The 27,161-nt window shown below is 36.2% G+C and overlaps 1 protein-coding gene across 2 annotated transcripts in view; it reads right to left on the bottom strand.

Moving 5' to 3' along the window:
- Window positions 1–27,161, bottom strand: part of LOC131435963 (5-hydroxytryptamine receptor-like) — a 494,311-nt gene that overhangs the window by 2,478 nt on the left and 464,672 nt on the right. The window contains exon 12 of one of the 2 annotated variants that reach the window (XM_058604276.1): window positions 24,011–25,320. The exons of the other annotated variant lie outside the window; for it this stretch is intronic. The gene's annotated coding sequence lies outside the window, so the exon portion shown is untranslated. The remainder of the gene's footprint in view (window positions 1–24,010; window positions 25,321–27,161) is intronic. 2 annotated transcript variants of the gene reach the window in all.

The raw sequence follows: 27,161 nt of genomic DNA, 5'->3' as shown, positions 1-27,161 counted from the left end.
AGTGTGTTTTCAATCAACTGTCCTAAGCAAAACAACAAACACTTGAGTATCGTTTTGTTGATTGCTGTGCTTTGATGCTTTGTGTTTTTGCCAATGGTGTCTTTGATGGAAATGGAATGCATTTTCTTGGTATTTCCAGTACAATTCACAGCATGGTGCATGGAAAAAATCTCAGCTGCTCGGGATTTCGGATTTGTCGCCAGTTGCTATTGCCTTGAGTACCGCAAAGTAGTTTCTGACGTGTAGCTGTAGTGGAAGACTTGTGGAATGTTTGCATAAATGAATCAATTGGTCAGGATTACTTGAAAATGAAAAGAACCGGTGTTATCAATTACCATTTGTCCGAAGATAAGTAAATAGACTTTCTTTTCTTGGGTGATGAAGTCTATTGGCGTTTTCGTTTTTAATTTGCACTACACCGGTGCAGTGCTACACGGAGGCATGAACAAACGAACAAAAATGACGAAAACATAAACAGTAACCATTGACTACCATAAACGATTCCATTGCACAGTGCTACACCAAACTTTTGATGAGTGCTACACCAGTGGCATCGGTGCAGAAAAAGTGTAGCACTGGTGTAGTGCAATTGGTAAAAACGAAAACGACATATGTTAAGATAATAGCATCTCGAAGTAAAATTTTAAGTGATCACGGCCCATTATGACTTAAAACATTTGAGTTTGGTTTTGCCAACATATTTAACTGAATTGTATGATATGGAGAGAAATTTAAACTATATTCGCCCCGAGCGCAACGTTTTTAGGGGGGCGGCAATCTAATGCTTGGGATCCAACGATGGGGGCGGAAAATCTCTTATTTTACCCCGGGCGCCGATTTTCCTCGGTACGCCACTGCATCGGATTTAATTATTCGCTTTATGTATTTCATCCATAGTTCGTAATGTGAAAATTTTGTAATTTTGTTTTATGATTTCGTCATGACAAAACACATTAATTAATGAGATAAATGAATTTATTTATTTCAGCCTTTAAACCAATTGTTACTTTGGAGAGAATTTTTTGAATAACCGTTTGGATAGCAAATGTTATTCTAACAACCACAAAAGTATCAAAAAATCAATTTATTTTTTAGTTTTATTAATTCAAAACATTATTTTAGTGCTTGCCAAATGAAAGATATCACTGTACTTAGTCTATTCAAAATCTTATATTGATATAAGTTTGTCGATAAACACAATTAACTTCCAAATAAAACGCATTCCGTGTCATTAACCGGAAGGATCATTTCACCGAAAGCCATTTCGCCGAAAGGATCATTTCACCGAAAATCATTGCATCGAAAACCATTTCGCCGAAAGGGTAATTTCGCCGAATTCTTCATTAGTCTAAATATCGTGATTGAAATTGATAAAAATCAGACAAATAAAAAACTTCTGAAATGATCCAGAGACTGGAATAATTTTTGTATTCATGATCCTCCAACGAAACTCCAAATAAAACTAGTTGACTTTATTAGTGCATCTATCAGGCAATTGTTTGCGGTATTTTCTGATAACTGAGTGCAGATGAAAAAATATCCAATGCGGTTTCACCACATCATTTTGTTCATATACTATCCGAGAAGCAAACGAAACCTAGCTTTGAGTAGACCAGGCAAACGAGGCGGTTAAAGGTTTGTAAGCAAGAGGCCGCCGCTTCCGACGGCGGGTTGGTCGCCAACTTGTGCCGCCAAGCCATCTTGGCTTCGGTATCAATTATCCAGGAGATATGAAAACAAATAAATATTTTTGATGAATAACCAGAATTTGCAGTTTTCTAATAAATTATGTAATGCATTCAAAATTACCCTTTCGTAAAAATGACCCTTTCGGCGAAATGGCATTAGGCGAAACTATTTTCGCCGAAATGGGTTTCGGTGAAATGACCCGCTCCCTTCCGCATGTAACGCATACAAGAACCATGATGGATTTCAATGGGGGAGGAGCTATTGCTCATGATTGATTTTGAGTTTTATTTTGATAGAGTTGGTTAAGTTTAGGTATTTGAACCCGAAATCCGTAACCGACGAAACCTGACATGAACTTGAGATCCTATCTAAAAACGGGTTTAGTTTTTTCAGGATTGAGTTTTCCGGATTTGTGTCAATTAAAAATGATTTTTTTTGGTAAGGAAAGAAACATGATTTTTGGAGTTCGGATATGGGTAAAAAACGTTAACATCAATCGGGTTTTCGCTTAAACACAATTTAGACCGGCGAACGCCTTGGGCCACTCGTGTCTTATCGAGTTTTGAAAGAGTTTATTTAAGTTGGAAATAACACATTTTCTTTACGATATATAGTACAAAAACAAACTCTTTCAAAACTCGATAAAACACGAGTGGCCCAAGGCGTTCGCCAGTCCAAAGCCCACCGACTTAGTTAGATCTCCATCCAAATTATACGAAAAACTATTATACGAATATATTTGATGAAATCACACAATATGATTTTGTAGATTTGATTACAAATCCAATGTTGCAAAAAATGTTTCATAAACAAAGATCGTACAATTGAGTGCCATTGGTCGCAGCATAGTAGGCAGCCTTGGCCCACTACTCATGAACAAAGGAAAATAGAAAAAGAATCAGAAACGGCCCTGAAATATGCCATTTCGGACAAAAAAACGTAAGCAATCCTTAACACCTAAAAAGTGAATGTATTGCAAGTGTAGAAACCAATCTAGCTTCAAAAACTGTTTTTTTTCAATTTTTTTCTTGCATGCTTTATTACATCATAATATACGATATTTCTTCTAGTAAAAATATGAATTTTTGGGCAAATACCACCATATTTTTGTTTACAAGGAACAGTACTATTCAAAGTTTTATCAATTGAAACAATTATAAATTCAATTATGATATTTGATTTCAAGCTCGATTTTTATGTATGAATTACATAAAAATCTCTTTATAAAACCTGTTTTAATCCACCTAGTGGTGTAATGATGTCTTTCTCATATCAATCATACTATCATATATAATACTGTGGTATTCTTCAAAACAATTTTCTTCGAAAAACCGAAATCGGTTTGTTTGACCGTCTCCTGATAAAAACTATCAATTGGAAAAGATTTGAGGTCGATTTAGAATTTTTTTTAAGGTTTTCCCCCATTTTAAGTGATGGTATACAATTTTTAACCCACTTTACCCTATATTTCCGAAATTACAGGACCTTTCATTTGAATTTAAGTTTGTGAAAATCGGTTCAGCCATCTCCGAGAAAAGTTAGTGCTAAAAAACGTTACATACACACATGCGGACATACACACACACACAGACATTTTGCGTACTCGACGAACTGAGTCGAATGGTATATGAAACTCGGCCCTCCGGGCCTCGGTTCAAAAGTTGGTTTTCACAGTGATTGCATAACCTTTCTATATGAGAAAGGCAGAAAGGCGGGTGGGTAATGTCACAGACATAACTGGAGTACGTAAATATGAACAAAACTGACATACTTATTTCACTTAAGCATACAGATTAGCGTTCGTTTCAGTGGATTGTGTGAATTTTGCATCTTTTACTGCTTCGCTTATAGAACACAGAATAGTACGACTTATGGACGACAAATATAATTTACCATGCAATTAAATAACACGGTACAATTGAAACAGGAAAGATACAACTAACTAATACTCAGTAGAAGAAAACTTTGCGTAATCCTTTGGTAATGTTTTAATGGTTCTGAATTTATCCTTTGTTCACAACTATTGAGTACATTTTGCCATAATTAATTTATCTACATCAGAACCAAAATTCAGGTCTATGATTCAGGAACTTCAACTGAATACAAGAACTAAAACTTTGAAATGTGGAACAGAATTCAGTTGCAAAATTTTGATTCTGAATCTAGATCAAGAATTCTAAAAGTTCTAGAAATATGAAACTTACTTCTTTTCAGAATCCAGAAGTTTTAGAAATGATTTGTGAACTAAATTCAGTTCCAAAATCAAGTTCCAAATTTAATTCCACCATGCAGGTTCTGAATCCTGGAAATAAGTGCTATTAGAAATTACATTTTGAAACTGAGTTCCGAGATTAAATTCTTATTCAGTGGTCAGTTCCAAAATTAAATATAACATTTAGTTTCGGAAACGAGATGTAAAATTGAAACTTTGAATTTTATCCAGAGCCCTGAAGTTGAAGTCCTAAATCGGAATTCACTTTCTAAAACTGTTATTTGGTACTAAATTCTGAAACTAAACCCTAAATCTGATATTAAGTTCAGAATTCGGGTGAATCGGAACGCAGGTTCTGAATCCAATACCAAAATTCAGTTTTCGGATTTTGTACCAGATTTCAATCCAAAATTCCATACAGATACCAGATTAATTCAGATCCAGTATTCATGAACTGAAGGCTGATAATCTTTTGAAAATTTAATCATAAATTGCTGATTATATTTCTGATGACATGGAGACAGAATTATGTTGCTGCATTTAGTACAACTCGAGATATTCACAATTAAGTTCTACTCATAGTTCTTCAGGGCGAATTTTGTAAAGGCGCCTCAACAGTAAAGTAATTCTCGTAAAAAATTTACAATCAAAATTACTTAAGGGGCGGGTAGGGTCTAGCACTTTTGAAAAATCATGTATTATTTTCTTTCTATTTTCTGATAGTAAAACATTTCAAGAATATGCTGTATATATCTAGATTTCTGCTTCGATTGACTTAAAAACTTGACAAAACATTCTCGAAATGTATTCATTATAACAAAATACAAAAGAAAAAATATGGCTTTTTGAGAATGTTAGAGCCTGCGGGCTCCCTTGAGTAGTAAATTGTTTCCATTGATTTTATAGACAATAGACTTTAAACGCGTTTTTCTCCAAAGCAAGTCTTGAAAGTCCGTGTCCAACGTCATTCAAAAACTACTGTTCCATTTTTTTTTAAACTTTGCACACACTTTCTATATATAAAAAATCAGAACAAAACGTTTTCCTTTTCGTTGTTTGTTACTATGGGAAGGTTTTACAGCTACAAAATGGTCGATTTTTTCGTGAAAATCGTACTTTTGAATTTAAACATCCACCAAAAATAAAAAAAAATTTAAAAAATCAAACAGAAACGTTGGGGTTTAGAAAAACTTCTGCTCTAACTCTGCTGCTTTGATTTATTCACTTCTGATTAGTCTGCTCTTCACCGAATTATTATGTTGTTCGAATGATGCTTTTTAACATACAAAATATTTGAATTTATTTTGTTGAACGATAGTTCTGAAAAAAATTCGCAAAAATTATGATTTTTTTCCTCATTTAGACCCTATCCTCCCCCCCCCCCCTCCCACCTAAAATACCTGAGTGCGGAATTTTTAAATACCTTTTATTTACAATTATTAAAAAATGTCAATTGAAAAATGACCAAATGCTGTCAATAGCATCGTGAAAAAAACTGTAAAATAAGCTTGCTGGTTTGAAAAATTATTATAATTTAATTCAGACAAATATAGAATATGAGTTGATGAAGTACATTTTTTGAGCTGTATCTTTGCAATAAGTATTTTCAATACAATGAAAATGTTTCTTTTTTCATGTACTAAATGTAACACGACACCATGGCTTAGTTGGTTAAAGCGCCTGTCATGTAAACAGGAGATCGTGAGTTCAAATCTCGCTGGAGCCAAGAAGAAGACATTCGTTTATATATATTTAGTTTTTAATTGTTCGTGTATCATTCGGATGCAAATGCATAATAAACTCCATCAGTTCTGATTTCTACAAATTCGTTCATCGGAAATTGAGCGGAATTTACATTACTACAATTCGGAATCAATGACTGTCATCGGGGTCATTGGTCTTACAAACCAGCTGTCGTATGTTCGAGTACCGACCTGGAAGGATTCGTAGTGTCAGTAGAATCGTTACCACCAGCCATGCAATGGTTCTGTACACTCTGAATCGGCTGCGAAGTCTGTTGAAACAGAAGGTCAAATTCCACTACAGGAATGTAATACAAAGGCTTTGCTTGACTGTCATCGAAAATAAGATTTCTTAAAATTTATTGTTGTAGCGACCCCCACATTTAATTTGCCTTCGGCATTACTTTCTTGATTCTTTACCGAACGAATGGGACGACTAAATTCCATGTTCAATTAGGGAATTCTCGGTGACCAGCCTAATTATTTCCGCCTCACGGTTTCGATAAGCAGCTGCGAGTAAATATATGCGAACTAAGAGCTACCGATAGTCACATTGATGAAACGCCAACTCCAAAAAGGGGCCGGTCTCATTAATTCCTAGGCATGACAAGCCAATTGTTAACTGATTTAATGGGTCAATGAAAATGCTTGAGTAGCTCAATTGTAATCCCTCGCAGCTAACATTACCGACACCCGGGTTAACCGGAATTCGACGGAACGTTCATGTTCAAAGACAGTGACTGTGACTGGAGTTTCAAACAAAAAGGAATCCACTTCGCCGGAGCTTCTTTAATCCCCGTGAGCAGTAGTTATAAATATGCTAATCTGCTACCACAACTAGAAAAGGCTCGGTTCGTTTCTTTGCAGCCCCTGCCAGCAGCGGGTCCCCGGCAGATCGAGTGTGGTTCCGGTGTCGGTTTCGGTAAGAAGCTACCACATTCACATCACCATCATCGTCTGTCGGTCGGTGTCATGTAGTTAGTTGTGGTTTAGCCGTAATTTTTCCCCACTGTCTTTTGCTATTCTATGCACTAAAGACTAACTGATCTTTTCCATGAGTTCGCTTGGGGTGGTGTTTGGGTGCAAAAAGTTAAGACGTTTCTACACTGTCTTCCGTTCTTGGAGGAAGCAGCTTTTTGTGCTTGAACCCTGGCAGAAGACAATTTTCAAGAGAGTGTACAAATAAAGGGGTTCAGGTTGATGACTAACGAATTAGACTGAAAATATTCAACCTTTGGGTTATGTCACTTTACCCTTTTCGGATGGTAATTTCAGGAACGCCGTAAGAGGTGATGAAAAAAAAAATGAAAATGTTCGCTCAGTTGCGGATAGTTTATGTTACTTTCCCATGCCCAAAAACAATCAGGATAACAGAACATGTTCGTCGTGATTTCGCAAATGAGAAACCATGCTCCCGGTCGCTTCGTTTGCCGCCAAGCACTAACCCAAATTTACTATCACTGCACTTTTCCGGTTATGAAAATGGCAAAAGTGCCAGAATCCCATTTCCCCTCGAATGAAAAAGTGGTTTTTGCATCCCACGCCCGCGTCGCACTCGTTGTGCGAGGTCAAAAATTCAACTCGAACGTGTATTTTTCTCTCCTCACAATTTAGTTTGACTAAAAGTTGTTAGCAAACTCGTATGGGGTTTCTGCTTTTCACTATGTGTAGGAACTAACCAAAAAAAAGTACTCCCTCCGGCAGAGCAGTTCCTGGCATTCGGAATGAGCTGCACCTACCGTTAATGGGGGAAGTAGCAACCTCACTACGTAATCCAGTGTGCTTGCGGTGCTGTACGAAACTATATCTACCTTATCTGGGGGAACGGTGGGCCCGATTTAGGTTACAGGTTGGTCAAAATTCAGTATTTGATTTTTTGCATATTAACGTCTGGCAATAAGTTGACGTACAGAAATTATATTCAGTAGTGTACGCAGAATGAATAAAAATTGCACATGTCTTTACCCATTGAATGATAGGAGGAGAATAGAGTCGAAAGTCGTTTGAAGATAATTTCATGCAAAAGTTGGATGCTGCTCCGTTTTAGATGACTCATGCGGAAGGTCCAATTTTGGCACACTCTCTCTCTCTCTCCAACATACTCTCGTCCGGTATTTCACGAATAATGCCACCGGCCCATAACCCACACCAAACAGTGACTTTTTTGATGCATTAGTAGCTTTTGCAATGCTTCTGGCTGGTCTTCACTCCAGATTCGGCAATTTTGCTTGTTAACGTATCCATTCAACCAGAAATGAGCAATGAACAAAAATTTCCAAACAAAAAGTGGATCTTCCTCTAATTTCGCCAGCCCCCGATTATGATTAAATTATAGACCAAACGACGATTCATGATGAAATTATAGACCAAACTGAACAAGTTTGACAATAACACAAGGCACGGTTCACTCGTGATCTGTCAAAAACAGTGTTGCCAAAAAGATACCACCAAAAAAATCACCCTTTCTGGCGTACTATTTCATTGGTTTACTTGGTACTTGGCATATCGCTTCCCTCTTTTGTCTTCGAATTGAAACCGAAACAATTGCAGGTTCAATATCAATCTTTCTTTCGTCAGTTTTACTCATCTAACTTCTTTTTCAGTTTACCTGAAAAAGCTATATCGCAAATGTGCAAAATGACTCTCGATGTGGCCGGGTGGCCAAGAAAGTTTTGATATTTTCGGTTACAAGTTTGACTACATCACATAAAATCCAATAAAGCTGCCGCTTGTTTGGCAGCCTTCCTGAGCCGATTTTATTTCTCTCTCAGAAAAAATGGCGCCGCCATAGAAATCGGCTTACCTTCACAAAAATAACATTCACTTCATTTCTTTCGCGACAACATATATGTTTTTATGCACTAATCGCATCTAAATTAAATTATCTAGACATTGTCAGGATAGATTTTTGATCCATGCTTTTGAAGGCGAGATATTCAGCGATTTACCGACCGCTAATGTCAATGAATCATTCTGAAATGTTCAAAGAATAATCTAAATTAATGTTCTAAGAGATTGTCAGTTGGTTTTTTTTATATTCGTCACCGTATCTGAGAAAATCAGATTTGAAGCATGCAAATAGCCCCCTAAAACATACTGGCCTCAGCCCTTAATGGAATGACTTACGGCACAATGGTTTTTTATGTTGTATTGATGATCAAAACAGAAGGTCCTGCTCTTGGTTCGATGAGCTGATGTTTAGTGAAAGTGAAAGTCCTTTTTCGAGAAATGACGATACGGCTTTCAGTGAAACGACCTTCCTTGAAACGGCTTACAGTTTAGTGACATTCAGTGAAAAGGCTTCTATTTACTTCGATGACAATTCAATTTGTTTCCTATAGAATGTCAAAACGACGCTCCTTGATGAGAAAAGGTTTTCGGGGAAATCTTTTCGCAAATTGGCATTCGATAAAACGATTGATTCAGCGAGATGGCGACAAAATAACCCAATTCGGTTGACTAGTTTGTCGATTCGGTTGATCGATCGAAAACTCAATTCAGAACAACGTTTCTTAGTACGTGTTTTCTAATGAATTATTTATTGTAATATGAGTTAAAATTAAATTATTAAGATTTAAATTGGGTGTTCAGCCACAGGTGGTGACTTTTCAGACTTGTTATTACGTACCTTATTAGTTATTACCATTGAGACACCATTTGTTTCCGCAATTCTGTGATTTTTGTAAAATAATATCAATAAATCAAGAAATATCAATAAACCGGAAGTCGTTACCTTGGAATTTAGAACCACCTCAAACATCGTTTTCCAACATGTACTCATCAAAACCGTTCCAAAAATACCCATATTCTGATGGTTTGTAACGAATATCGATGAGCCGGAATCCGCCATCTTGGAAATTGACGCGACCTAGAACATCCTTTGCCTGCAAATACTAATAATTTTTGTTCCATAGTTATACAGTATATTATACATAGCCAATAATTTACATACATAGGGAAAACTTTTTTTACTTTGAAAATTCCAAATAACGTAAACTTTTTTTACGTCATAATTGGATTAACGAAGTCCCGATTATTACGTAAATGGAGGTTTGGGTGTATCTTAACCTTGGGACGCTTTCGGCGAAATTATATTTTTGCGAAATTGGCTCTCGACGAAACGATCAATTTATCGATTTATATAGAAATAGATATTTATATGAAGGGACTGTCAGGAAGTGTATTCGACGAAATGACCAGCTGATAAATCCTATATTTTTAGCATAATTGTGAATCGACTAAACGACGCTATTCGAGAAATTACTTCCGGTGAAGAGACGTGTTCGGTCAAACGGCTTTCACCAAAATTACTTTCGATAAAATGGTCTTTTAGTAACAGTGGCTTTCGACGACAATACCGATTCGACAACATGACTTTAGACGAAATAGTCAATTAGGTGGAAAGGGATTCGATAGAAAAGCGGGTGGGTAATATCAGAGACATAACTGCATGTCGTGAATACGAACAAAACTGAAACGCTTTCTTCGTCCTTTCGAATATCAATTACCCGATTGTGTGAATTGTGCAAGCTTTTTTTTTCGTTCCGATTAAAGAGGTTTTGGCCTTGAGGTCATTCGCCTCTTCAGACCAGAAAAACTTTCTGACCCTATGTTCGTGGATGGGAATCGAACCCAGGGGACTAACCCGTCATGCTATACCCGCTCCCCTTAAAGCTTTCCCATTCTTCACCACTAGAATTTGAAACGATGCACCTAAACTGAGTTGGTGCTATGCATTTTATATGGTCAATTAACAGAAGTTTCTACAATAACTACGAACTTCTTCTAAAAAGAACCGGTTCTTCTAAAAAGAACCGATTCAAAGAATTTGAGAGTTAGGGACTGGACCTGAGTTCAAGAACTAAATTCAGAACCTTTAGAACAGCTTCAGAATTCAGTTACAATTTAGTTCTTGAACTACAGTTTTGAAAATGAATTCAGTTCCGGAATCCAGTTCCAACATGAAGGGCTCTGAATTCTGAACTTGTATTCTGGAACTAAGTTCTGAAACTTGAAGACGACGAAAAGCGAATGAGAGTAGTGACCTGAGCGTTTGAGGTTTTTCAACCGTAGAAGCCAAGCAAAAGTAAGGAGTTTTCCGCGTTGTTTTCAAAGTTTGAGAAAACCTAATTTTTGAGATGTTTGTGGTTATCTTACACTGTTGAAAATATTACCCTAAATTTCTGATCATACATCTGATGAAATGGTGAAAGAATTATGTTGCTGACGTTGATACAAGTCGAGATATTCACGATTGAGTTCTGCCCATTCTCCCATGCGGTTGATTATGAAAAGGCGCTCCATAGTAAAGTAAGTCGTATTCACGACAAAAAATTACTTCTTGTGGAACTATCAGGTGTACAACTTTGCTTCCACCGGTTTCCGATAGGTGGCTGTACCGGCTGAGGCTGGTCAAAATACATAGATGATAATGCCTTTAAAGTGAGTGTGTACAGTGCCTAACGAATTGTCATCGCCGTTTCAGTGACAGTTTTTCTTGTTTTCTTATTATTCACGTTAGAAAATGTCTCTCTATGTGCCCAATTCTCGGCATTTGCGGGAAGTTTTACTTTCTGTTACAATTCGAAAAAATACAGCTGAAGCGCATCGAATGCTCTCAGAAACTTACGGTGATGCTGCTCTGAGTAAAAGAACGTGTCGGGAGTGGTTTCAACGTTTTAAAAATGGTGATTTCGATGTGGAAGACAAACATGGTGGTGGAAGAGAAAAACCCTTCAAAGATGAACAACTAGAAGCATTGCTTGATGAAGATTCGTGCCAAACCCAAGAAGAGCTTTCCGAATCGTTGGGAGTGAGTCAGTAAACCATTTCAAAACGTCTCAAGGCCCTGGGCATGGTTCAGAAAGAAGGAAACTGGGTGGCGTACGAGTTGAAACCGAGGGACATCGAGTGCCGTTTATTTGTATGTGAGCAACTGCTTCAAACACAAAATCGTAAGGGGTTTTTACACAATACTTTGAATAATACATCTGTAAGCACTTTTTCGCAATAAAGCTTTTAATTTTGGAATAAAACGACGGAAGCAAAGTTGTACACCTGATACTTTTGGTGAGATGACTTTTTTCGAAATTACATTTGCCAAAATGGGTTTGATTTAGGGGCTGCCCATAAAAGACGTCACGCCGCAAGGGGGAGGGGGGTGTTTCATAAAACGTGACCTTTTGTGACAAGGGAAAGGGGGGGAGGTTTTTGGAATGTGACGTCCAATATTTTCAATGAGCGCATTTTTGAAATACTTAATTATATTACTGCTTTGCCCTATTTCCTGAAAAAATCTCCACAATAAACGTTTACATTCTATAGGAAAACGTGTATTTGTTGATGTAAAAGCTTCTTCTTGTAAATTCGGAAATGAATTATGCAGGAAATCATTTCTGTTGTGATCAGCAAAAGTGCACGGAGGAGCGAGTAAATTAGCGAAATTAAATTAAATTTTTCCTAATATGAGTGAAAAAAAGATGCCTTCAAACAATTTAATTTAAGTTATGCACTGACAATTTTTTCAGTAGTTTGATTTTCTAGCATTGATAATAGTATATCATAAGAATTTCTCTTATTTGATTCTGAAGCAGTTTATTCAATTGTACTCCATTTGAAAAAGGGCGGGAGATCAACGATTTCAGACGTAGATCATGTCATGTCTTATTTTGATCATTTTTTTCCTCCACCAACATCAAAGCTTATCGAATCATCCAATGATTGAACTTACATAAATCAAGAATCATTTTAGCTCAAAATCACTACCCATTGTGTGACGGCAAATCAGTACTGATATTGATCGATGTGTTTTAAAATTCACTGATCAACTGATCATGAAAAGATTCTCCGGCAGTGATCTCGTTTTGATGAGGATTTGGTCTTTATTTTCTCAGCCCTGTATGCTACACTAAGGAAATATTATTCTTTACCTAAAACAATAATATGTCTGTGTACCCCTAGGAGGAATAAAACAGATGATTTAAATGTTTCATCAATTCCAACCAAATACTTTTGTTAATTTATATAATTGATATTATTAAAATAATTCCGATGATTTTGTAGTTTCAGGAATATTTTTTAATCTAATGACAGCATGTAATAAATCGATTTTTCCCTCATATTTGTATGGTTTGTCATACATATTGAGTATGTATTGAGATTTGAGATTTTATTTATTTTGAATTCGTGACATGTGACATAGGGGGGGTGGGGGGTCTTTGCTTCTGTGACAATTTGTGACAAAGGGGGGATGGGGAGTCAAAAATCGTCAAAAAAAGCGTGACGTCTTTTATGGACAGCCCCTTACTCTCTTGATGACCCAAAATAATTATTAGCCAAAGAATAGTGTTAGTGGTTTATTCCTTGAGTGTAATTTTACCATTCTGTTTCAACAGACTTCGCAGCCGACTCTCAGTGTACAGAACCAAAGCAGGCCTTGTGCCGCGGTTCTACTTACACTAATGTCACTTTCGCTTCAGAAATCTGAAACTAACCCATCATCAAATAAACACTTTTCACGAATCTGTGTTGGTTTCGCATTTGGCAACGAGGATTTGAGTAAACCTGATATTGAAAACCAGGTTCGAAACTGACTCGATTTTCAGTTCAACAACGTTGAAGCTAGGTTCGGAAGTAGCTTCAAACAAACGGTTTGGCAGTAGTTAAGGGTGGAAACTGGCATCAAGCGACAAAGACATAAGGGCAGGAGTATTCCAGTTCTAGATGCTTAAGGATCAAGAGTAAACCAAGTTAACTTGTGTTGGTAATTTGTGTATTACGTACATTTTATTTGGTACGTAGATATGTCATAGATCTATGTGTTCTTATATGCAGTGGTATCAAAATGATTTGCACGATTGAGTTTCAAACAATCTTTTTTAGCAATAATTTACTCTCAAATGCATGTTAAGTCAGACTTTTTTTGGATTTTGATCAGTTTTGATCAATTTTTCACCAACGTTTGATGTAAAATTGCTTACATTCTATGAATGTCGATTTTAATTCCCCAATAAAAAGGTTAGCAACACTGCTTCAATGCATTTGTATTTGATTACGCTACATAAAATAAACAAAACAAAATATTTTCTGTTACAAAAGCAGTTTTCTGGAAAAATAAATAGTTTTACGACAACATTCCATATCCATTGCCTTTCGCTTGTTAAATTAAAGGTTCGCATTTTGCGGGTTTACTTATAGAAAGTACGTAAATCTTTATTTCGCAATAAATTCTGCAAGAGGAAATCCATATAAGAATGTGTATGTTGCTAATCAAATGTGTTAGTGGAAGTAAGCTGAAATTGAAATAATTTTTCTTGAGCAGTTTTAAGGAAAAGGGAAGAGTTTCAGACTAAGATTTTCGCTTTTCTTGAATTGCAATTTTAAGCAGAATGAATTTCTTTATTTTCCAATGGAAGATTTATTGATTAAAATCAGGAAAAGAAGCACCGGGGTTTGTTTTTACGCACACATTGTTATAGTTCTAGATGCATAATTTATGTCAGTTACAAAATTTAAATCTGGATTTTATAACAAGAAAAACTGGCAGCCCCAGCAGTGTTTTACTCGTGTTTTAAATACACAAAAAATAAAACGGCATCGTAGACCAGTTTTAAATTTGAAAGAAGAACTGGTCGAATAAATAAAACTGGAACGGCTTGCTGGGGATACATTGTTCCAGTTTCTGTTATATTATAGATCTTCCATATAGAACTTCTAGCTGCTGAATTAGCTCTGATACGATTGTTTCAGTTTTATTACATTATAGACCACCCATATGAATCTTGCAACTGCTGACTTTGTTTCGAGGAAAGTGCTTGAGCAAACAAAAACTGAATTGTAAGAATAACGCCCTATACACGGAATTACAAACAGGTTTCAAGATAACTGTACAAATCGACAAAATGACGTTCTTGACGAGATGGTGTCTATTCGACATGATGAACTGGAATTTGTTAGAATGGCAGTAACTTTTCCGTTTTATACACCGAAAACCAATTATTAAATTAATACACGATACTATAAAATTACGCTCTTTGTTGATTAAATTTCGAAGGATTGACTTATTTGGCAAAACGGTTTATGTGAAAATAACTTCCGGTGAAACGGCTAACGCTAAAAATGTTATCAACGAAATTATATATTACACAAGGCGGTTCTTGAGAGCAGTTTCTATTCCGTGAAATGGTTACGATTCTTAAGATCAATGTATGGTTCGACTTTTCAGTGGAATATCGTTTAGCGGAAGTGAATTGCTAGTTTTGAATCAGCGTGCTCGGTTGTTTTGACAGTTTTGGATTGATATTTAAAGGAATGATATTTTGCATAGACCCTTCCTAATGAATACATAGTTTCATTCGTTCAGTTGGAAAATATTCCGTAAAACAATTTCTACCTGCAGAAAAAAAAAACCGGAGCTAATATTCTGACAGAAATACATAAAGAAATACTTTTGTCCACCATCGTTCCAAATTCGTTTCAGTGTGAGACGCGTTGTCGTCGTCGACTGTGTGAAGTAGCAACTCGTTAATTGTGGCTTCTCAGAAAGCACTTGGGATTCTGCTTTAACGCTTAACGTCACTTGTTGCCATAGTGAGCGGAATTTAAGCCCAGACACAGACACAGGCACACACAAATTTTCACACTGTGACACTTTATTCTTTCTTGTCTTTCTGCTCGATGCTCACCGTTTGCAGATTATAGTCGGTTTGTGTCATTCCAGTTTTTTTTAGTTTTAGGAAAGGTACGGTACGGCGCTTTTCTGTTCATTTAGGATTTCTGGTTCGAGCGGAAACAACCAGTGGGAAATATAATTTGGAAAGTTTTTTCGCTATTGAAAAAGTAAAACCAAACCAAGCACATTCCGATGGGAAAGCTTGTGACTACTTTGTACCGTTGGTTTCACGGACGAGTATTTGGTTAGTTTGTTAAAAACATTGACAAGATTTGGGTTTAGGTTTTCCCTTAATGTTAATGGACTCGCAGTTTTTTTTTGTATTGCGGTGACCAATAAGGAGTTGAATATGGTAAAGAGTTTTCTTTTTTTATCTTTCTATCTAACTCTGACAAAAGGTAATATGGAAAAGAGTCATCGTTCAACAAACATCAGTTTTATAGAGAAATGTCTGTTTTATTCGGAAGCAATTAACTCAGCAGTTAAATTTATTCGTCAATAAAATGGTTCAATTTAATTTCATAATTTGATGAAACAAGAGTTCTTTAGCCGTTCGACAGTCGGGGAGATTCTGTTTTGATGGCGTCTTTTGTGTGGTCTCATATTGCATGGTTATGGCTTTGCTACTCAACGATATTTTTCCAAAATTAAAGTCAATCAGTCAAGGGCCAAATTTCGATGCAAAACTTGACTTTCTATTCGAACAGACTTCTCAGACGTTTGTTGGTTCAAAGGAAAACGATAAAGCTGGCGGTGATGCAATCTCACTGATGCTATTAAATCAAGAGAAATAGACTTTGCACTTAGAAAGTTAGTTCAACCAGAGCGCATTTTCAATGAAGTTATTTTCATCATTGGTAAACTATCGCGTTCGAACCAAAAGAACAAAATTTGACGAATTTTGTTCGTAATTGGTTCAATTTGTTTGAAAAATTTATCAGAGTGCCTGCAATAAATTATTATAACAGCACGCGGAAACTTCTGTGATTGAGAAAAATATTCGAAACGAGAAACAACAGATGAAAATAGTTGGGAATCGATTATTGTTATTATCTTTGAGTCAATATCGTTTCTAAATAAGTTGAGAAAATGAAAGAAAAAACATGTTTGTGTTGTCGACTGAACATGGATTACATTTTTACAATATGCGAGTGGGACAAGGTGCATTAATTTGTCTACGTTTTTTCATCGATTTGTATTTTAGTCTTTGTTAAGGCGTAGAATCGTTTTGAGCTAGTTTTAAATTTGTGCTTTCATATGCAGAGATATTTTAATTGGTAAAGCAATTTTCCCGGTTAGGAGTTAGCTACGGGTTCGAGTTCCATCTCTACGGTAACATTTTCGCGGTTTTCTTTTCATAACTGCTTTCCCATTTCAGTTTCTCAATCTACTTCCCCATTAGGTACTGATCATATTCGGTTTTTCGTTTGTTTAGAACAAAACAAGTGGAGCTATTTATTTACTCCGAACGCCACAATGACAACGTTCTAAAATTCGTAAATTTTTCGTGAATCTGAAATTCAGAGCAAGTATTTCAGTTAACCATTATCCTGAACATGACGTTTACTTGAATCGATCAGTTTCAGTTCAAACTGACTTCAACAGTCCAACAGAAACGCATTACCAAATGTTCTACGTGGATTTTACGTATGTCAATTTTATGTGGTGATAACTGAAGGGAGCCGCTGTTTTTTTTTTGTTTCGATCACAGATGATTCAAACTTGTGTTGATTCGTCCAAATGTGAGAAACAACTTTTTTACTGAGTTGGGAATTAAGCTCTGGTAAACTGCCTGAATGGCGGTCGCCTTATGCCCATCCTCGCATAAAGCTGTTCTTTGGACGAAACTTTACGTTTTAGGATGTGAAAATAAAATCTTATATGGCGAACGAACAGATTGGCAAATGAAAATGAAAGAATTGAGGGAACTCAGCAGATCGTCACTCCATCACATTTTTTTACATTTGAAGCATTTTGCACCAAAAAGTGTTGGAAATAAATCAAAAGTCGTGATTGATATTTTTCTCAATTGATTTTTTGACAAAAAAATCATCGATCAGAAAACTCACTGCAGAAAAGTGCAGTACTGATTTATTGACAACGCGATTCTCACTGAAACTGATTTCGCAGTTGTGAAAAGTTCACTAGCGAACTAGAAACTAGAAATTGCAGGATTTGGATGCTACTATCCCGTTTGTGTTGTCGAGTGAACATGGATTACATTTTTACAATATGCGAGCGGGACAAATGACATCACGTTGTCTACGTTTTTTCATCGATTTGTGTTTTAGTCTTTGTTAAGACGTAAAGCCGTCAGTTTTATAATCTACTTCCCCATTAGGTACTGATCATATTCGTTTTTTCGTTTGTTTTGAATAAAACAAGTAGAGCTAATTATTTGCTCCGAACGCGGCAGTGACCCCTTTCACTGCAAATCTGAAATTCATAGCAAGTATTTCAGTTAACCATTATCCTAAATATGATGTTTCCTTGCATCGATCAGCTGCAGTTCAAACTGATTATTGCGTTTATAAAGGTCCAACAGAAAAGACTTTCTCAATGCTCTACGTGGATCTTATGTAAGTCAATTGCATGTAATGAAACTGAAGGGAGCTTCTGTTTCTTATTTGCTTCGATCACAGATGATTCAAACCTGTGTTGATTCGTCAGAATGTAAGAAACGACTTTGTACTGAGCTGGAAATTAAGCTCTGGTAGACTGCTTGAAAAGCGGTCGCCTTATGCCCAACCTCGCATAAAGCTGTTATTTGGACGAAACTTAATGTTTTAGGTTGTGAAAAAATATCTTACATGGAAAACGAACAGATTGGTAAATGAAGATGAAAGAATTGAGGGAACTCCGCAGATCGTTACTTCATCACATTTTTTTACATTGAAGCATTTCGCGCCAACCAGTGTTGGAAATAAATCAAAATTTCGAAAATCGCGACTGAAATTTTTCACAAATGATTTTTTTAACAAAAAAAATATCGATCAGAAAACTCACTACAGAGAAGTTTAGTACTGACAACGCGATTTTCACTGAAACTGATTTCGCATGACAAAAAATCAGTTGTGAAAGTTCACTAGCGAACATTCTCCTCGATAATATTCAAGAAAAAAGTTCGCACATTGAATAAATCTGATATGATTCTCGAACAGAAGATTCAACCCTTTGCATTACATGATGAATAAATTCGTCGATGAAAAAAAAAACTGAAATTATAATGATAAGGGGATGAATAGTGGTTAAGTATTTGAAATTTTTTCGGCACTACATAATTAATAAAAGCAGCAAGTGCTGTCATTAATAATAGTTGTAATGATAATAAAAATATTAATAAAAACCATCACAAATCATACTACGCAGCTGATTAAACAATATTAGCCACGCCATGCCATTAAGCTTGAATAACGTACGCAGAAATAACAGGAGCGCAGACCACCGCTATGCCAATTCGAACGCACTATTCAAACGCTGCGCCTACTGTATGTTCGAAACTTGCTGGCAATGCTGCGCTCCTGTTACTTCTATGAATCAAATTCATGCTAAATAGCGTTTTACTCGGTTTAATCTAAATAGTACAGGAAAATCAGTCAGCTGGAATTAAAACAGTCTTTCGTCGCTATTTGGATATGTAATAAAAATACCCTACGTGCATCGAAAATATTGCAGTCATTATTTCTCAGTTGCGAGTTTATTCAGTCGAGATTCTTTTATATAACAAATAAATCTAGCACGAATCACTTCGGTGTCGAACTGAAGCGTAGTGGAGATTTAGTATCGAAGTATCATCGGAGACTCTTCTCTCTTTCGATTATCTCTTTAGAGATATTTCTTTCGTTGAAAATTCGTCATCAAGTTTCGCTAACACTTAAAATAACTTGTGAACTTCAAGGTTCAGAATTTTGTGGGTACTGGTTTCAGGAATGAAAATATCGGAAGTAATTTTTTCAGTCGTTTTCTATAAAATCTCTTGAACTGATTTTTTTTACGAGTGATAGTGAAATGAACTTTTTCTAATCATGATTTTCCCAAGACTGGGTCCAACCAACAAAATAGCGCTGGAGGTTCAAAATCTACTTGAATAAATTTAATGCGCCATCTGTTGACTACAGAACGACATTTCAACCTTGCGCACCTGGTAAATTCAGCATAGCAGTCAATAATGATTAATTTGTTTGGAACAGCGTGCGGACAATGCTTACCAAGCCATTTCTTTGTTTGCATACTATTTTCATTTTCATCAAAAATGATGATGTTCAATTATTCGGTACCCGGAAGGAAAGACAAATCGAATCCGATGAAACAATTGAGATGTTTTCTTCTATTGATAATTGATTGATAATTCACAGTATAAAACCAAATAGTGTAAGTTTTATACGAGTTCACGTCATTCCGGTTATGTCTCTGACATTACCCATCCACTTTTTTGACGAAATTACGCCAGATTCAATTTACTAATAACTTTTTCCCTGCTTTTGAGTATTTTCTCTAATTCTTTCATGAAACGAATGGAAGAAGGTGTAAGATTGTTGTTAATACCATGTTTATTACGTAAACATTGTATAAATAATGAAAAAATAGCTCCAAGCATGAACCATCAAAATCAACCGAATCTTCTAATAGACGCTGTTGCACGTTTGCTAGCTTCAGTCTATGATAATCCATAAACGGAGATACATCGAGTGAGCAGGCTGCCATCTACGTCAAGACAATGGTACTACACCCGGCATTATTCATCTGGTGCTTCGGTCAATGGCGAATATGAGGCTATGTTCCTCAAGCCTAAACGAAGAAAAACAACAACTAGTTCTTCTGTTAGCATATCTGCTGTTTTACATTCGCAGTGTGAGTTTCGCTTCAAACAAGAGCGATTGTGCCATCCGACTGGTGGTCGTCTGTATTGGAGAAAAAGGAAACGGAAAGTGGACAACGATGGGGATTTCTTTGCAAATCAAAGGTACAAATCATCAGTTTAGTGAAAATCTTGAATAAATTGATTAGCTCTGAGCACTTTTCGCTGTGCGAAATTTGCCCCAAACGAGTGCAAATAAAGCCAAGATTTGGTTGCTTCGTATTCTAGAAAAATGTTCCAAGCAGTGTTCAATATCGTAGAAAATACCACCTTCTGAAAGCCAGAAATGAATCCGGCGATTAAATCATTCAACTGCTGGTCATTTGCGTGCTAGTAATAGAAAAAATACATTCGATCGGTCCAAAAAATTAAAAAAAATGATAATTCGAAATGTAGTAATCGACCTCAAACTTCTATATGTTGTTGTTTTTGCAGCCTGAAATGTCACATTGCCTACTTTGGTTTTCCAAAATTGATCTAGACGCCCTTTTCAAAGGCTAAATTTTTTTACCATTTTTATTCAAATTGTTGGCGAAAAATGACAAAGGATTATGCTATTGATTTTCACAAAAGTAGTCAAAATTTTCAAATATAAATATTGAAAAACTTCTATACTTAGTCCTACACTGAAAAAAATTGGCTTTGAAAATTTAGAATCATTTTACGAAAAAAAAACATTTTTTTCATAAACAAAATTTTACAGTGTCTTCTCATCGAAAACTAAACTAAACTGGAAGTCATTATCATCTAAGAATTTAATGAATCTCAATTTGAGAGGAGATTTCACAGAATACTGATTACCCGATATTTGCAAAAAGTATCAGTAATGGACAAGGAAAAAGTTTTAGTTAAAAACACTTTTTTCCTTGAAACTGTCCGTCCTATGATACATGGACGGTTGGAAGGGTATATAATAACCTTCCTTGGGACAAAGTTTCATTAGATTTGAAAGTTGTGATGTGTTTTTGTGAATTGACTTTAAATTTTGAAAACCGAGTTTTTTTTTATCTAGACTATCTTTTGAAATGGACTAGATATTTCTACCATTTTTTTTTGCAATTAATTAAAGTAGAAAAATGACAAATCGTACCAAATATTGTTCTGCTGGTGATGTTCTCAGAATAAGTCTCATTTTTGAATGAAAATACTGAAAAAATTACTAATCGAATGTTACACTGAAAAAAATCGATCCTAAAAATTTGAGTTAAATTTCAAAAAAAAACTCCATTCTATATTTAAATAAAATTTTGCCCCAATATAGAAATTATGTTCTCTAGCAACTTTCCATATATTGCAATATGAGTGTTTTGAAGGGAAAAAAGTTTCTCCAACAAATACTTTTTCTTATCCAGCACTGATACTTTCTGTAGATATCGAGCAACTAGCAAAAGGGTATTCGGTGAAATTTTCTCGAAAATTAAGATTCATTGAAGTTTTGGATGAATATGACTTTCAGTTCAGTTTGTTTTTTATAATAAAAAGATACTGGATAAAAAACTCAGTGCGGACAAGTTTTTATTTGAAAAACTTTGTTTTTCATCGAATGTGCCCATCTTGTCATGTATGTCGATTGGTAGGGAACTTCATCACCCAATTTGATCAAAATTGATAATGGTTGTTTTTTGTAAATCGATTACAAATTTCTAAAAAACAATTTTTTTCAATGTAGGACTCGATATGGGCTTCTGTCATTATATTTATTGAATAACTTGAATGATTTTGTGACTAGCATAACACTTTTTTTTATAGGATTCATCATTTTTTACAAAAATTAGTTAAAAATGTTTAGCCCTTTCAAAAGACTGAATCACAGTGTTTGCACACTTTTTGACACAAAGTCTACATGTCCAGAAAGCTTCATTCAAATCAGAGAGGGTGCTGCCAACATTTGTTGGAGTTGGTGCGAAATATTTGTCATATTTGTAGAGAAGATGATAATTTTAACCCCTTAAGGCCATCGTCCAGGTACCATGCGCGCGGGTGATTTTAGGAAATTTTCGAAGGGAATTTTGGAAAATTTGTCAAAATCAAAAACATACAGACCTTTGAAAAGCTTTTATTTATCTGCAGGGCAAAAATAGCTGAAAAATTCGGAGGATTTTTCGAGGCCTATCAAAAATAGCTCTGAAAAAATGAGTTTTTTGTGATCTTTCCCAATTATTTGAAAAAATAATGCGATGGTATGAATTCTTTTTTTTTCAGATTAACCTTATGCTGGCTACAAGGATCACATTCGGACACATTTTTGGAAAACCTTTCCACGCTTTTCATAGAAAATCAACGAATTTCGAAAATTTCAACGAAATCTGTTATATTAAATTCGTTGATTTTTCATGAAAAGCGTGATGGTACCTGGACGATGGCCTTAACGCTCAAGGGAAATATTTTTCCCGTCTATACAAATCGTTATCGATTCCTCAATTATTATTAAATCGAAGTTTTTTTTTACTGAATGTTACAAAAAACTTATTTCATAGGCCCCAAATGTGTTTCTGAACGAATAAAAAAAAAAGAGCTGTCAATCTTTGGGAAAAATATTTCTCATGAATTTATAGGAAACTTATGCATCCTACTATGTTTTCCGGGTGATATTCTCTTGCTTTACCCCCAAAATAGCTAAAATTTTGTATTGTACTGACATATTTCGTCCTGCACACTTAAAAAAATCCCTTAGATTTTACATCTTATTAGATGCACATAAATGGAGCGTCGCAGTTCACGCAAATTCACGTGGAAGAACATTTAAAATTGTGTCTGAAACTCCATGACATGAAATTCATTGAAATAAAAAAAGAATACTGATAGCAACCGCCGCGACTTGAACCGAGAATCATTGGATCGCAAGTACGTCTGTTAATCGACTGAGCCACAGAAGCATGCATCTGCTTGGCTGGTAAAAGGTGCATTTAAATTCATACAGTCGCACCTGCTAGCAGAACGCAAGTTAAAGTCGAAACCAGTAAAATTCAAGCTCATCTGACATTAAGTCATTACAAATAAAATTTTCCGTCATTTGACTAATTAGATCTTTATGAATTACATCGTATGAGGGATTAAGTCACTTGTAAAATTCAATTTTTTTTTTGGAGTGTGGACATCTTATGGTCGCGTAAGGGTTAATGCGTCAAAGGTTAATTTATGCAAAGTTCACATAACAATTTGAAATTAGTATAGAGAAGAGTTTTCATAACATAAATTTTTTTTTCAAGTTTCTTTGTTCACACACCTGGCTGTAGGGAAGGGCACACAAGCAAGTGGAAGATTTACTTTGTGCGCCGTTCACCAAATGAGAGGAAACCGATTTGTTCGGAATTTCTCTCGTGGAAATAGTTGTCAACTGTGTTGAAAGTTGGAAAAAATGGTAACCTTCGGTTCTTTAGAGAATCCAAAACATTTTACAAAGAACTAATGAGATTTCATTTGAAATGGATGATTTATTAGTAGAATAATGTACCAAAAAAAATATGTGCTTTTTGAAGTGATCTGCCCCTTATCTCTGATATTACCCATCTATGTTTTTTATAGGTCATAACTCTGTGCTTTGTCACTATGTTTTTTTTGGAAAACGTACTGATTCTCTTAAAAACATAATGTTCAGTCCTTGAGCTGCCAAATTCTTAAGCAGTTGAAGTTTGCATCCTAAATTCAAATTCCTGTAATTTAAAGTCCGTTGTCTGATTTCAAGCAGACTTCTCCAGTCGGAAACTCCCACATTCTTAGCAACACAGAAACGCTTTTTTCATTTATTATTGTTATTATCTCATGATGATGGGAATGTTACTTACAAATATCCTTTCACCATGCGAGTTTGCCATGGCAATTGGTAGAAGAAAACCCACCTGAAGTTTAATCCGCACGGACGTCGCTAGGCAGGACGATCTAATACGGCTACTACGGTAACCTACGAGGTACTCAAAGATAAACCGAAAGCAGTCGCTGTCGCATCTTCCGTTTTCCCGTTCCGTTTGGCACCTGCAGTGGACATTTTATCGGTCTCTCATCAACACGGGGAAAAGCTGCTACGAACAGCAACCTCCCCCACCTCCCCGTCGAAGACAGGACGGTAGCAGTTTTTTTGTCGCTTTCCACCAATCTGCTTCCCCCGGGTAAATGATTCGCTTCTAATATGGCTATGGTATTATCATTGCTCTTTCGGTCGCCGGCTGGGTGTGACGTCATTTTCGTTAGATTTCACAAAGACTCGTTTGACATCATCGCATGCCTTCGCATGCCGTTGGATCTTTTTTTTTTGTTCTCTTGGTTTATTTTCTTCTTTTAACTGGTAGTTCTCATTATTTTTAATGAGCGCAGGTTTTGTCCTCTTGTAAAGCAGGTTCTTTGATAATGATCATAATTGGCTTGCTCTGCCAGCTTCTATTTACATTATGGTACAGCTTAGTTTTAATAAAGATTACTCTGAACACGGTCTAATCTAGCAGTTCGATACCTAGGAACCCCTGGTGGGCTTAGATTACACGTGTTTCAATATTTGCTTTGATTACACTGTAATTAAAATCCTCTAGCCTACCTTACCGACTAAACAAATCCATTACCCAAGTTGTTTTTTTTTGGCTTGAGTGTGTTTGTGAGGGTTTGTGTGTTTTTTTCCAATCCTGTCACATTTTCATATACAAATATCCTTCGCACGGAAACTACTTACTTACCCAGTTTGTTTGCTTTCATCGTGAAACCCAAAACCCCATGCCCCGCTTTTTGTTTGTTTGTTTTGTTGACTCTCTTTTGTTAAAAAGGTTATTGCCAATTTCATAACCCGGTGGTTTTTTGCTACCAGACAGACCCCGCAGTTTAGCGGAACAGAGGAAGGGAAATGAAGCAATAAAATTTGGCATGTGCTGGTACTGGTTTTTCTCTTACAGCAGCGTTGACTGAGGGATAGCTTTTAACATCCGTCCGTCGAGCGGAAATCCTACATATGGCGGCAGCAGCAGCAGCAAGCACTCCAACAGGTGGTTTTTGTTCCGGTCCAGTCCGTTTCGAAATCTACACTCCGGCCACCGATAGCCATAAATATGAATCCCGCTTAAATTTGCTGGCGTTTTTTTTTTGTTTTCTGTTTTTGCTTCCGGGGTCGAACCATCATCGTCGTCATCATCACCAGCACCACCAACGGCATCGTCATCGTCATCATCTGTGTGAAGTGGAAGATACAGAAGAGCAAAAAGAGCAAAATGAAAGACGACTTCTGCTGGAGATGATACCCATAGGTACTTTAGAATGAGTGGATTTCGAATATAGTATAGAGAGAGAGAGGGGGGTACAACGTTTTGCTAGAACCGGAGGAGTGAGTTGAGGAAGAGAAGGATATTGTTTTTCATGAACTGTCGTACTGTGTTATCTGGTTTTAGGAGTTCGGAACTGGAAATGTTATTGAATTCTCGGTGTGTGGTGGTTCGATTCATCCCTGCTGTATAAATTGATTGCCGAAGAACGAGTGTTGTACTGAGCGCTTCGGATGTTCCATCTGCCGGAGAGAAGGATTTATTGGGGATCATGTTTCATGAATAATAAAGCTGCCAGGACCATGTCCCCGGTTTCCAGTTTCGGGTGTCATGTTCGGGTTGCATGTTCGACAAGATCAAGTCTATGTTTCATTTTGCAATCAAAACTATCATGTACGGAACGGTGGCTACAATCCAACCAATCACATTGACCGACAAGTGATTGCTGGCGAGAAGGTATTTTTGAAAACATTTGTATGGTCTTAACATGCAACCGCTTCCACCTTCGATGTAGAATATAGAATGTACATGAATTAGCTGAACGCATCAAACTGCATCTCAAAATACAATTCGTATAAATTTGAGTATTGTACGTTTGTTTAACAGCTTGATTAAACGTATAGTATTTTGTATTATTTGTATGAAACACCGTGCGCCCCCACCAATAATGAACAACAAAAATTTAAATTTTATTCTAAACTGCATTTTGCATTTTGTCGAAGCTGACAGTTAATGCTGAAATGAAGTTCCAGATGAATAATTTTTAAATTCAGTCATTTTCAATACACCGAAGAGCCTGGATACAGCAAAACGTACCTGACGAAGTGGCTCTGATAGTTTTTTTTTCGATTTCGGAAATTTCATGTACATTCATCTAGTGTTAAATATGTGATGGTCTGGAAAACCTATACAATAGAACCTAAACTTACGCGAATTTGATTTACACAACTTTTTTTCTTGCTTGCAGTTACTTTTTTGCGGTTCATGCTGATGAAAAAAAAAACAAAACCCAGATTTGTTCTAACTACATGTCCAAATACATCGCGAGTGGCTACGTCTAGGAGAAAGATCACTATGTGAAAACATATTGATTTTAATCTGTGAGATCATATTCTAACGTTTAAATGACAATTTTTCATCGGACACATGATGTTTTACAAATGCCTTTAATATGCTAACTCAAATATATCAGGTGTACAACTTTGCTTCCGCTGGTTTCGGATAAGTGACTGTACCGGCTGAGGCTGGTTAAAATGCATAGATGATAATGCCTTTGAAGTGAGTGTGTACAGTGCCTAACGAATTGTCATCGCCGTTTCAGTGACAGTTGTTCTTGTTTGCGTATTATTCACGCTCAAAAATGTCTGTTTATGTGCCCAACTCTCGCCATTTGCGGGAAGTTTTACTGTTCTGTTACAATTCGAACAAATGCAGCTGAATGCTCTCAGAAACTTTCGGTGATGACAAACATGGTGGTGGAAGAGAAAAAAAGGCGGGTGGGTAATGTCAGAGACATAACTGGATGTCGTGAATATGAAAACAACTGACATGTTTCTTAACACTTCCGAATATCAATTAGCTGATCAATTGTATGAATTATGCAAGCATTCCCCTTTTCCATATTTTTCTCAAAAAAAAAAAAGAATGCTTCACTTGATCTCGATTACTGTGAATTTCACACAGCGAAAAGTGCACAAATCTAACCAAACTGTTCTTGTTTTGCACTAAAGTGAGGATAATTACCTTCGAT

Source organism: Malaya genurostris, chromosome 3, assembly GCF_030247185.1.
Source record: "Malaya genurostris strain Urasoe2022 chromosome 3, Malgen_1.1, whole genome shotgun sequence".
NCBI lineage: Eukaryota > Metazoa > Arthropoda > Insecta > Diptera > Culicidae > Malaya > Malaya genurostris.
This window is presented reverse-complemented; position numbering and strand designations above follow the sequence as displayed.